Genomic DNA, 8,577 nt, shown 5'->3' with positions numbered 1-8,577 from the left:
TCAAGTTACATGTTGTTCTTATGCTTCTTCTTTCTTGATGCTTTCAATGTTCTAATTCTCCTGTTTACTTTGCTGTCTCACTTGCACCCACTTCTGTTTCATGCTTGTGGGTTTAGATCCTATACCGAGTACCGAATAAGCCGTAGTCAATGAGCTTTTCTGTGAAAGATATCTGTGAAGATGTCTTTGTAATTAGATGTTTCAAGGTGCTTAAAAGCTTCAATCTCCCCATAAATCTTCAACTCCATTTTGGTGGAAACATAATGATTAGGGAACCTAGAAGTTTATATTGCAGAAACTTTGCTCTGGGATTTGATGGTGAGTTGAAGTATGGCCTGATGAGTTGAGAGTTTAAGTGCAGATCGTCGTAGAAAGGGAGACTTGCGTGCAATAAGTTACAGGTATAGAATTGGAATCTTTATGGTGAGGGATTTAAGAGCTTTGGGGAAGAGAAAGAGCGTTTTAGCTTGAAAAGTATTATTTACTACATAGGGAGAAAAGAGAGGATGTTATTCTCTAAAGAGCTAAAATAAGTTTCAGACTGCACTTTGGAAGGATATTTATGTGAGGGTGGAAGTTTCTGTTGAAAGCTGTGTACTTTAGTTGGGAAAGGGGATGAAATCAGAGTTAGGACCTTGAGAAGGGAGATACTGCTTCCCTTGTTGGCTCTCAAGAGGGGTGGCTCAGGTAGACATGGCCCGGCACGGCCCGCTTAGCCTAAAAGTTCAGCCTGGCCCGGCCCTAGGCCCGTGGGGTGGCGGGCCGTGCCGGGCCCTGGCACGAGACGGGCCGTGCCTGGCACGAGACGGGCCCGTATGGCAAAAAAAAAAGATGTAGAGGTAGAGGTGGGCATTGGGCCGGGCCGCTCATGGCCCGACACTGCCCGACACGAAGCGGGCCGTGCCGGGCTCGGCCCGCAGGCCAGGAATTCTAAACCCAGCCCGGCCCCCTTTTATGGGCCGTGCCAGGCACGGCCTGCTTCGTGTCGGGCTGTGCCGGGCCATGGGCGGCCCGGCCCAATGCCCACCTCTAGGCTCAGGTGACATTTTATGGCTATGAGTATTAAAAAATCAGGATGGCATGTAGCATGCAATAAAATCTCTGAACATGTAATCATTTTGGAGGTACAGACTCACATAGGAACTTGTATGGCTGAACTTCAGAAATTTAAGATGGCATTGTTGATATGGAATCAGGAGATTCAAAAACCTTCTCAATCATCTTCATTGCACTTATCTTACAGTGATGAGAATCTAAGAGTTTAGGTGGTGGTTCATAAGAAAAGTTTTGTTTCCTAGAGTTAGTTTAAACACATGGAGTGGTTACACTGTAATAACCCAGAATCTCACCCAAAGTGGCTAGTCATAAGGTATTATTTGTGTTACTTGATCATGTATAACTACCCAAGATCTACCCAGTAAATAACCGATGTGGGACTAAACACACGTCCGCACGGATTCTCACATACTCCCCCCATTCAAGCTCTAATGTCCTCATCAGGCTAAGTATTCAAATCTATTCAAATCTAATCACAAATACTACGATCGGCTCGCGGTCAGCCTCAATGGATCTGCACTGCAGTGTCCTCTAGTCCATATAGATTATGGAATTGGTTCGCTCTGATACCATTTGTAACAACCTAGGATCTTACCCAAAATGGCTAACTAGAAGGTATTTTTTGGATTCTTTAGTCCTGTATAAGTATCCAAGATATTCTCGGTGAATAACCGATGTGGGATTAAATATATGCTCGCACGGGTCCTCATATACCCTGCAATCATTTAGGCACCATAAGACGGATTCTTTAATATGTTTCCTGCCACAATGTTCTGGGAACTTTTGATGTGATTATTTGAAAAATGCAATGCAAAGAATACTTATAGGCCCTTAGTGTTAGGGAGAGGAGGAATCAGATATCCTTTTCGCACTCATAGTAGTCTTGGCAGGATGAAACGTGGGCTTAAAATCAATATGCAGAGAAGTTAGGGTATTTTGAAGGAACAATTGAATAAATTAATACAGATATCCTCCATAGGATTCAGAAACAATACTTCAATTAGAGTATTTTGTAAATTTATTGCAGGTTCTTTGTTTATGGTTTCATGAAAGCTTAACTTCAATTGATGTCTGCTTGAAACTATGAGGCCTTATAAAATTAGAGAGATTAATCATAATGTATGTGGAAATATTCACTTCTCTTTAAACTATTAAGAGAAGTGAATATTTCCACATACATTATGATTAATCTCTCTAATTTTATAAGGCCGGAAAGTTCCCCATGTTTTCGCCTTATTCCTCTGCTTTTCTCTATTGCTCTCTGTGTGGCGGCCATCACCGCTACCGACCACCCGCTGTGGTTGATTTTCTCGCCGGAGTCCGGACTTCCAGCCAGTGCCCGCTGCCGTCATCGCTGGCCTTCCTCCACCCGATTTAAATGCAAAGGTCGTCCCCTATTTTTCTCTCTTTCTCTCTATCTCCACACGGCTCAATGGACCCGGCGAAGGGTCTTAGGCTCATGGTTAGAAATCCAGCAAATAATTTTATACCGTAGTCTCTAAACCGAGTTAAAAGTCTAACTTTTTATTTATTTTAATTTTAAATTTAGAAAGAATAAAAATCTATAAGTAATTTAAATATTAAAACTTTAAAATTAGAGAATTAGTAATGATTTATTTATTTCTTATGCTGATGGTTAATATAGATAAGTTGGATCTGTATTGATTTTAAATTATTTGGACATATTAGGTATGGGCCGGTAAACACCGTATCTAGTTTGCCTAGATCATTCAGCAAATGAAAACTTTATGAATAACTGAAGATTCTTAAATTAATTGGATGATACCACATTACTTTGGGGAGATTACGAGCCTGGAACTAGAGGGATGGAAATATCATGAGTCTTCCGGCCTATAGTTAAGGATAATTAGACTATTACGTGTGACCAAAGTCACCAGCTCCTAATAATTGCATACATCATGCATTGTCCCAAAAGTGCTATGAATTACTACCGGCCGATTTCGTCCTTCCATATTATAGAAACAATTCCCAGTAAAAGCAAACTCTCTTTAATATAATACAATCAGTACTCAGTATGCACGCTATTGCCAGTTGAGAGTGGAGCCTTAGACTTTACTAAAATTCCCCAATCTTAAATGAAAAAAATAGATATTTTAATAGATCATTAAGGGAAGATGGTCGAAGGGTGTAAGCATAGGCTTTGGAGCTACTTCCCATCAAGAGACGGCAATTGGATGAAAAGCAACGAGCGAAGACTTTCGGCTCTTCGGTTGGGCCTTCCTTTCTGAACTTTGAAATACATTTTTTTGAAGGTACTCACATAACATAGGCTTTTCACCTTTGCTTGCTCATTTGTACTACTTAACTTGGGCTGGGGATTGGCTAATCATTGACCCACGTTTATCTCTGAGTCAACTTGCAAACAACAACGTAGGAGGCTTTCTCAAACCTCCTCTGTTTTCCTTCAAAGCGGAGGGTCACAAGGGGACGTCCCAAGCTCTTGAAAGATATGAACAGCAGACCTCCGCTATGGTGGAAGAAAAAGTAGACATCAACAGCGGAGCTGGAAGTGAGCCTAGAAATGTTCAAAGAAGCGCGTCATTCGCACCAGTAGAACAAGAAAGAATGAATTTATAAAAACATAGGTGCTTCAACTGCAGTATAGGTAGAAGGAGCTAGTACAAAAAAAACCTTCGGTATAAGGTTTGAAATGGTGAGTTGAGGATCTGCTTTTGAAGGGATCCAATGGAAAAAGGAGGCTATAATTCATGGGAAACCTCCTTAGGCTAGATGGATAGTTCTCTAATTTGACTGCAAGCTAGTAGAAGCATCATGTGAACTTTTCAGTTGGAAAGTGTAGGGTAGCATTGAAAGCAAAGGTCTTGCCATCTGAACTATGGAGTCTCAACAACTAGTCACCTACCCATGCTACAAAACCTAAAATCTCAGCAAGTTCATTGGATTTATAAAATGCTACACACACGAGGGATGCAATGATGCTGCTACTTTTACTCCCATGTATGCTTTTTTCACAAAAAAAAAATGGAGAGCAGACGAGCAACTTTTAGACTTTGTCATGAGAACATGTGATGAGCATTTAAGGATGTTCTAATCGTTAATTGATTGTTTATATCTAGACTAACCTCATGATGAGGAGCTGCAGTAGTGGGCTTCTTGGTAGCAGTTTGATGAAGGTGTTGATCATCGGGCGATCAAATGCCATGTCCTTGGAAAGTCCATGGTCTCAAATTAATGGTAGCTTAATTAGTCCAACCAAGGAGGAAGGGAATGCTCATCTTTCTTTGGGAGAATTCGCTTGATGAATCCTGCTACATTCAAATTTCACAACTGTGTGTCAAGTCTTGACCCAGCTTTTCAGATGAGGCCTATTTCCTAGCTAGGAGTTGGCAAAGATTCATGTTTTTTATTTGATACTTGTCCTAATTAGTCTAACCACAAAAGAAAGGGATGCTGATCTTGACTTCAATTTGCCTAGATTCCATAGGAATGTTAGTTGCCTTGACTGACCTTCAGATGAAGAACTTCATATCTGTATATCTGTCCTCATAATAATTGTAGGATTCACAAGAGGCCATATACATCTGAATTATGAAGTAAATTACCATTGTTATAGGGCAAGATAGTGGTCCTACTAATAAATGGCCAAAAAAGCCAGGAGTCCTTCAAATACCAAACCAAGAAAGAGAATGCTCTAGCAGCTAGTCAATATCCTACTTGACAGAACAAATATTCTGATTGCTCCTAATTTGTCTCACATTAGATGTCCATGGTGACTGATCAAAGGTCTCTGTCAAATTAATTAACAATATCTTCCAATTTTAATGGAGCCAAACGGATGCTATAGTTTATGAAAGGCTTGTTACAGGAATTCAGAAGGTGGACAAATATAATAAGTCCTCAGCCAATAGCTATCCAATCTACAAGACAACGAAAAGCAACAGTAAAAGATAGGTTAATGGGGACATAGTGGGGAGCTCAGCATTGATAGGTTAATGGGGACTTAGGGGGGATCTCGGCGGCATGGTAGGTGGGAGGGCAAATAAGAAGTTGACATGGAAAGAAAGCACGAAGGCATGGGGACTGTGGTGGCTAAGCACCTTTTCCCTAGCAGTATCTCTTGATCAAGATTAGTTATGTAGAAGCCCGAATCATTAGAGCTATCCAAGTCTTGTGACACTATACTATGAGATTGGAACTATAACAGCACTGTGAATTTAAATCATGAAGTAGCCTAAAGTGGGTTTAGTTCCTTCAGACTCAAAACAAAACATAGTGATGCTTAATGCTGAATTTGAGGCTTGTTTGTCTATAGCTTTTAGATTTGTAGAACTACCAGGCACAACCACATCTGTTTTGTCGAATTATTGCGAGTCCCCGAGCTTTTATTGCTCGTCAATGAAATCCAATAAAAAGAACTTCCGTAGGAATGAGGCAACTCAACTAGAATTCTTAGGGGTAGATCATTTAAAAATAAACTCCACATGTAACTTTATGTACACTGCATCAGTTAACTTATGTTTTTTTTCCATAGAGATTAACAATATGTATGCATGACATTGCTTGCGATGATAGTTAATCTAAATCTGAAAGAGGAAGAGGATGATGCTGCAAAGCATGATTATGATCTGCCGATAAAACACATGGAAGTACGATCCTTAGGAAAGTTTTGGCGGTGAAGAACAATACATCGACATATTTCTAAATGTTTCTTGTTAATTGGTAATAGATACTTAATTCATGAACAGTGGAACCAAGTTTGTTAAACAATCTTAGAGATTCTATTAATTACAATAAGATACATTACAACTAAAAATTATAATAGTTGTAGTAGTTCGCCAATATATGATTGCATGCATCGAGACGAAGGCTCTAATATTTGAATGAGGACATGTGATTATATACAATATGCTGTTAGTTTATGGTATGGTTATGGGAGATGCAATTCTGAAAAATGATTGAGAAAATAGCGGTTCCTCCATGACTTCATTGTCTTCAATAACTCCACCTATAGATGGTAGTTCCCAACGACCTTCTCCCTTTCCCATGTGAAATATATAATTTCTTGTGTTCTTTTGTCCTAACCTCTTCATTCAACATGGTAGTTGAAGTAGGCAATGTGTTTGCTAGTTATAAAAGTTTCTTGGCTACCATCTTTTATGGTTGGACTTTTCTTTTCTCTCACCAGTAAAGCAAAAAAAAAGCTGGCTTAATGTAGAGGATGTGCACCTCCTTTAGAGTTCCTTCTTGGTATGATGAGCTATTGGAAAATTAAAAGCAACTTGTCCCTTGATGGTTGCCTCTCTAGGTAGGAAACTATGACTAAGAAGTTGTCCCTTTAGGTGCTCGTCCACATCCCATGAAGCTGTTTTCAAACTTGTTTGATTGTTTTAGCTTTTTTGCATCTGATCTACTATTGCTATAGACTAACTTCTTTAGTTTCAAAACTAGATCTAGTACTATTGTTATTTATTTCATACTGAGGTTGAAGCAGAATGCCCTCTTCTCCCGGCTAAGTTGAAGCAGAATGCCCTCTTCTCCCGGCTACAAATAAACCAGGTTGCTCATAAATGGAGTCTTCTTTGGTCACCGAGTGAGCTTGTTCGGTTCAAAAAAATCATGCAACCTCAAGCCACTTCAGAAAATTTGGCTTGTAAACTCTGAATCCAATAATAACCAGCTTGCAAGAATAGATATAAACCCATGCATAAGATGCAGCAGAGCCAAAGTGACGCAAGAATACCATCCTGATATGACCTATCCTTCTCAGATGTATCTGAACATAACTAAATACTGATGTCATTAGATTCCAACCCCTTCTATATGTTTACAGAGAAGCTAATAGAGAAGCTGATTGGATGACATTTTAGATGGCTAATTATGCTTGCACTACGTGTCAGTTCTTCGACAAATCTTCCTATTTCAATGTTAAATATTTTGTTTGCTAACTCCCACGAATATGTTTATTCTTGCATGGTTTAATTTATCCAATTTACCATAAAAAGTAACGAAATGCTAAGGTAGCAAAGTAACAAACAAATCTCTTGCCAAAAATATTACAGGCCCGGTGTGTTCCACTTGACCATTAGGTACTATTTATTGGTGATAGATCTTGCAGAAAAGTTACACATGATCTATGGGGTCTTTTGTGTGAGATTTCCATATTATTGTGGCAGTGCTCTTAACAACGTCTTAGTGGTTCGGCGACTTCGGAACAAAAATTCTCTGGTGCACCCACCAGAGGCAGGCTTTCTATTTTGTCATTTTTCTTTAATGCCTATCTTAAAAAGAAAACCTAAAAGTCAAATCAGGATGGAACTTCTAGTACTAGCAGAGTCTGTCAGTCCCAAACCTTAAAAAAAGAGAAAGAATTTATGCACGTAAAGCGAGGTCGTCCGCCCACATTCTTTCTATTTTCTTGTCAGGTCTATCTTCGTCCGTCCTTTACCTCATCAAGCCATTTCTCCCATATGCGAGGCCTTCCTTCTCCTCCCTAAGTCTCTTTCTCCTTCTCAAACCCCTCTCTTAATTTTAGAATCAAAAAAGTTTATACTATATATCAGAAAGCCGATGAGTGTGTAACATTCGGTCATGTACTGTTTACTGGCAAACACCATATTCTGAAAATTGTGTATCAATTTATCTTGAGGTGTGTACTAAAATAATGGATGACTATTTTGCTAGGTGTGTATCACTTGGCTATATGATGTATACTGGTGAATACCATGTTTTGGAAACTGTATATCGATTTATTTGAAAATGTATATTAGAATGCTGGATGACTATTTTGCTAAATATGTATTACCTTGGCTATATACTATGCAATGATGAATACCATATTCTGGAAACTATATATCAATTTACTGTGTATTGGATCATTACTTGGTATGTATCAAAAAAACTTACAGTATGCATATGAAAACCAATGAGTATATATGATCTGGCTATGTATTGTGTACTGGTGAATATAGGACTGAAAGCAGGTCGGATTATATCCGACTATATTTATTTCTGCATCTGATTTGGATTGGATTTGGATACTGTTTTTTTGGTCCGATGGGATCCGGATATGGATTCAAATAGTCAGTTCAAAATCTTACAGATACAGATACACATGATATTTTTAGATTCAGATCCGAATTCGGATATTCATTAAGTTAAATCAAAGAACCAATTAAGTGATTAACTAAACCTAAACTAAAAAAAAAATCTAGATATCAGATGACCATCACTTAAGATAGTAACCCAAATACGGAATATCTTATTTGAATAAAATCTTTCGAATCACCCCATATGCCTGAAAGGCTCAAACCTCTTGTTCATTTATTTCGTCCCTCTTTCTTCTTCATTGTCTTCAAGCAACTAGGATTTCGAAAGTCCTATCTATTTTTTAATTCTCGCCCGCAATTGCAACTAGCTATAGCCGTAAGATGCCTTGGAGGCACCATAAATGTCGTCTACTTCGGTGATAAGCAATTTTGAGTGGTATATCTTTTATAAAATTGTTAGTTATTATTATTAATAAATACTTATTAAAATTAT

This window comes from Phoenix dactylifera, chromosome 7 (genome assembly GCF_051530095.1).
Source record: "Phoenix dactylifera cultivar Ajwa chromosome 7, Ajwa_hap1_PhDact_Kaust_v1.1, whole genome shotgun sequence".
Taxonomy (NCBI): domain Eukaryota; kingdom Viridiplantae; phylum Streptophyta; class Magnoliopsida; order Arecales; family Arecaceae; genus Phoenix; species Phoenix dactylifera.
Note: the sequence above shows the minus strand (reverse complement) of the source record.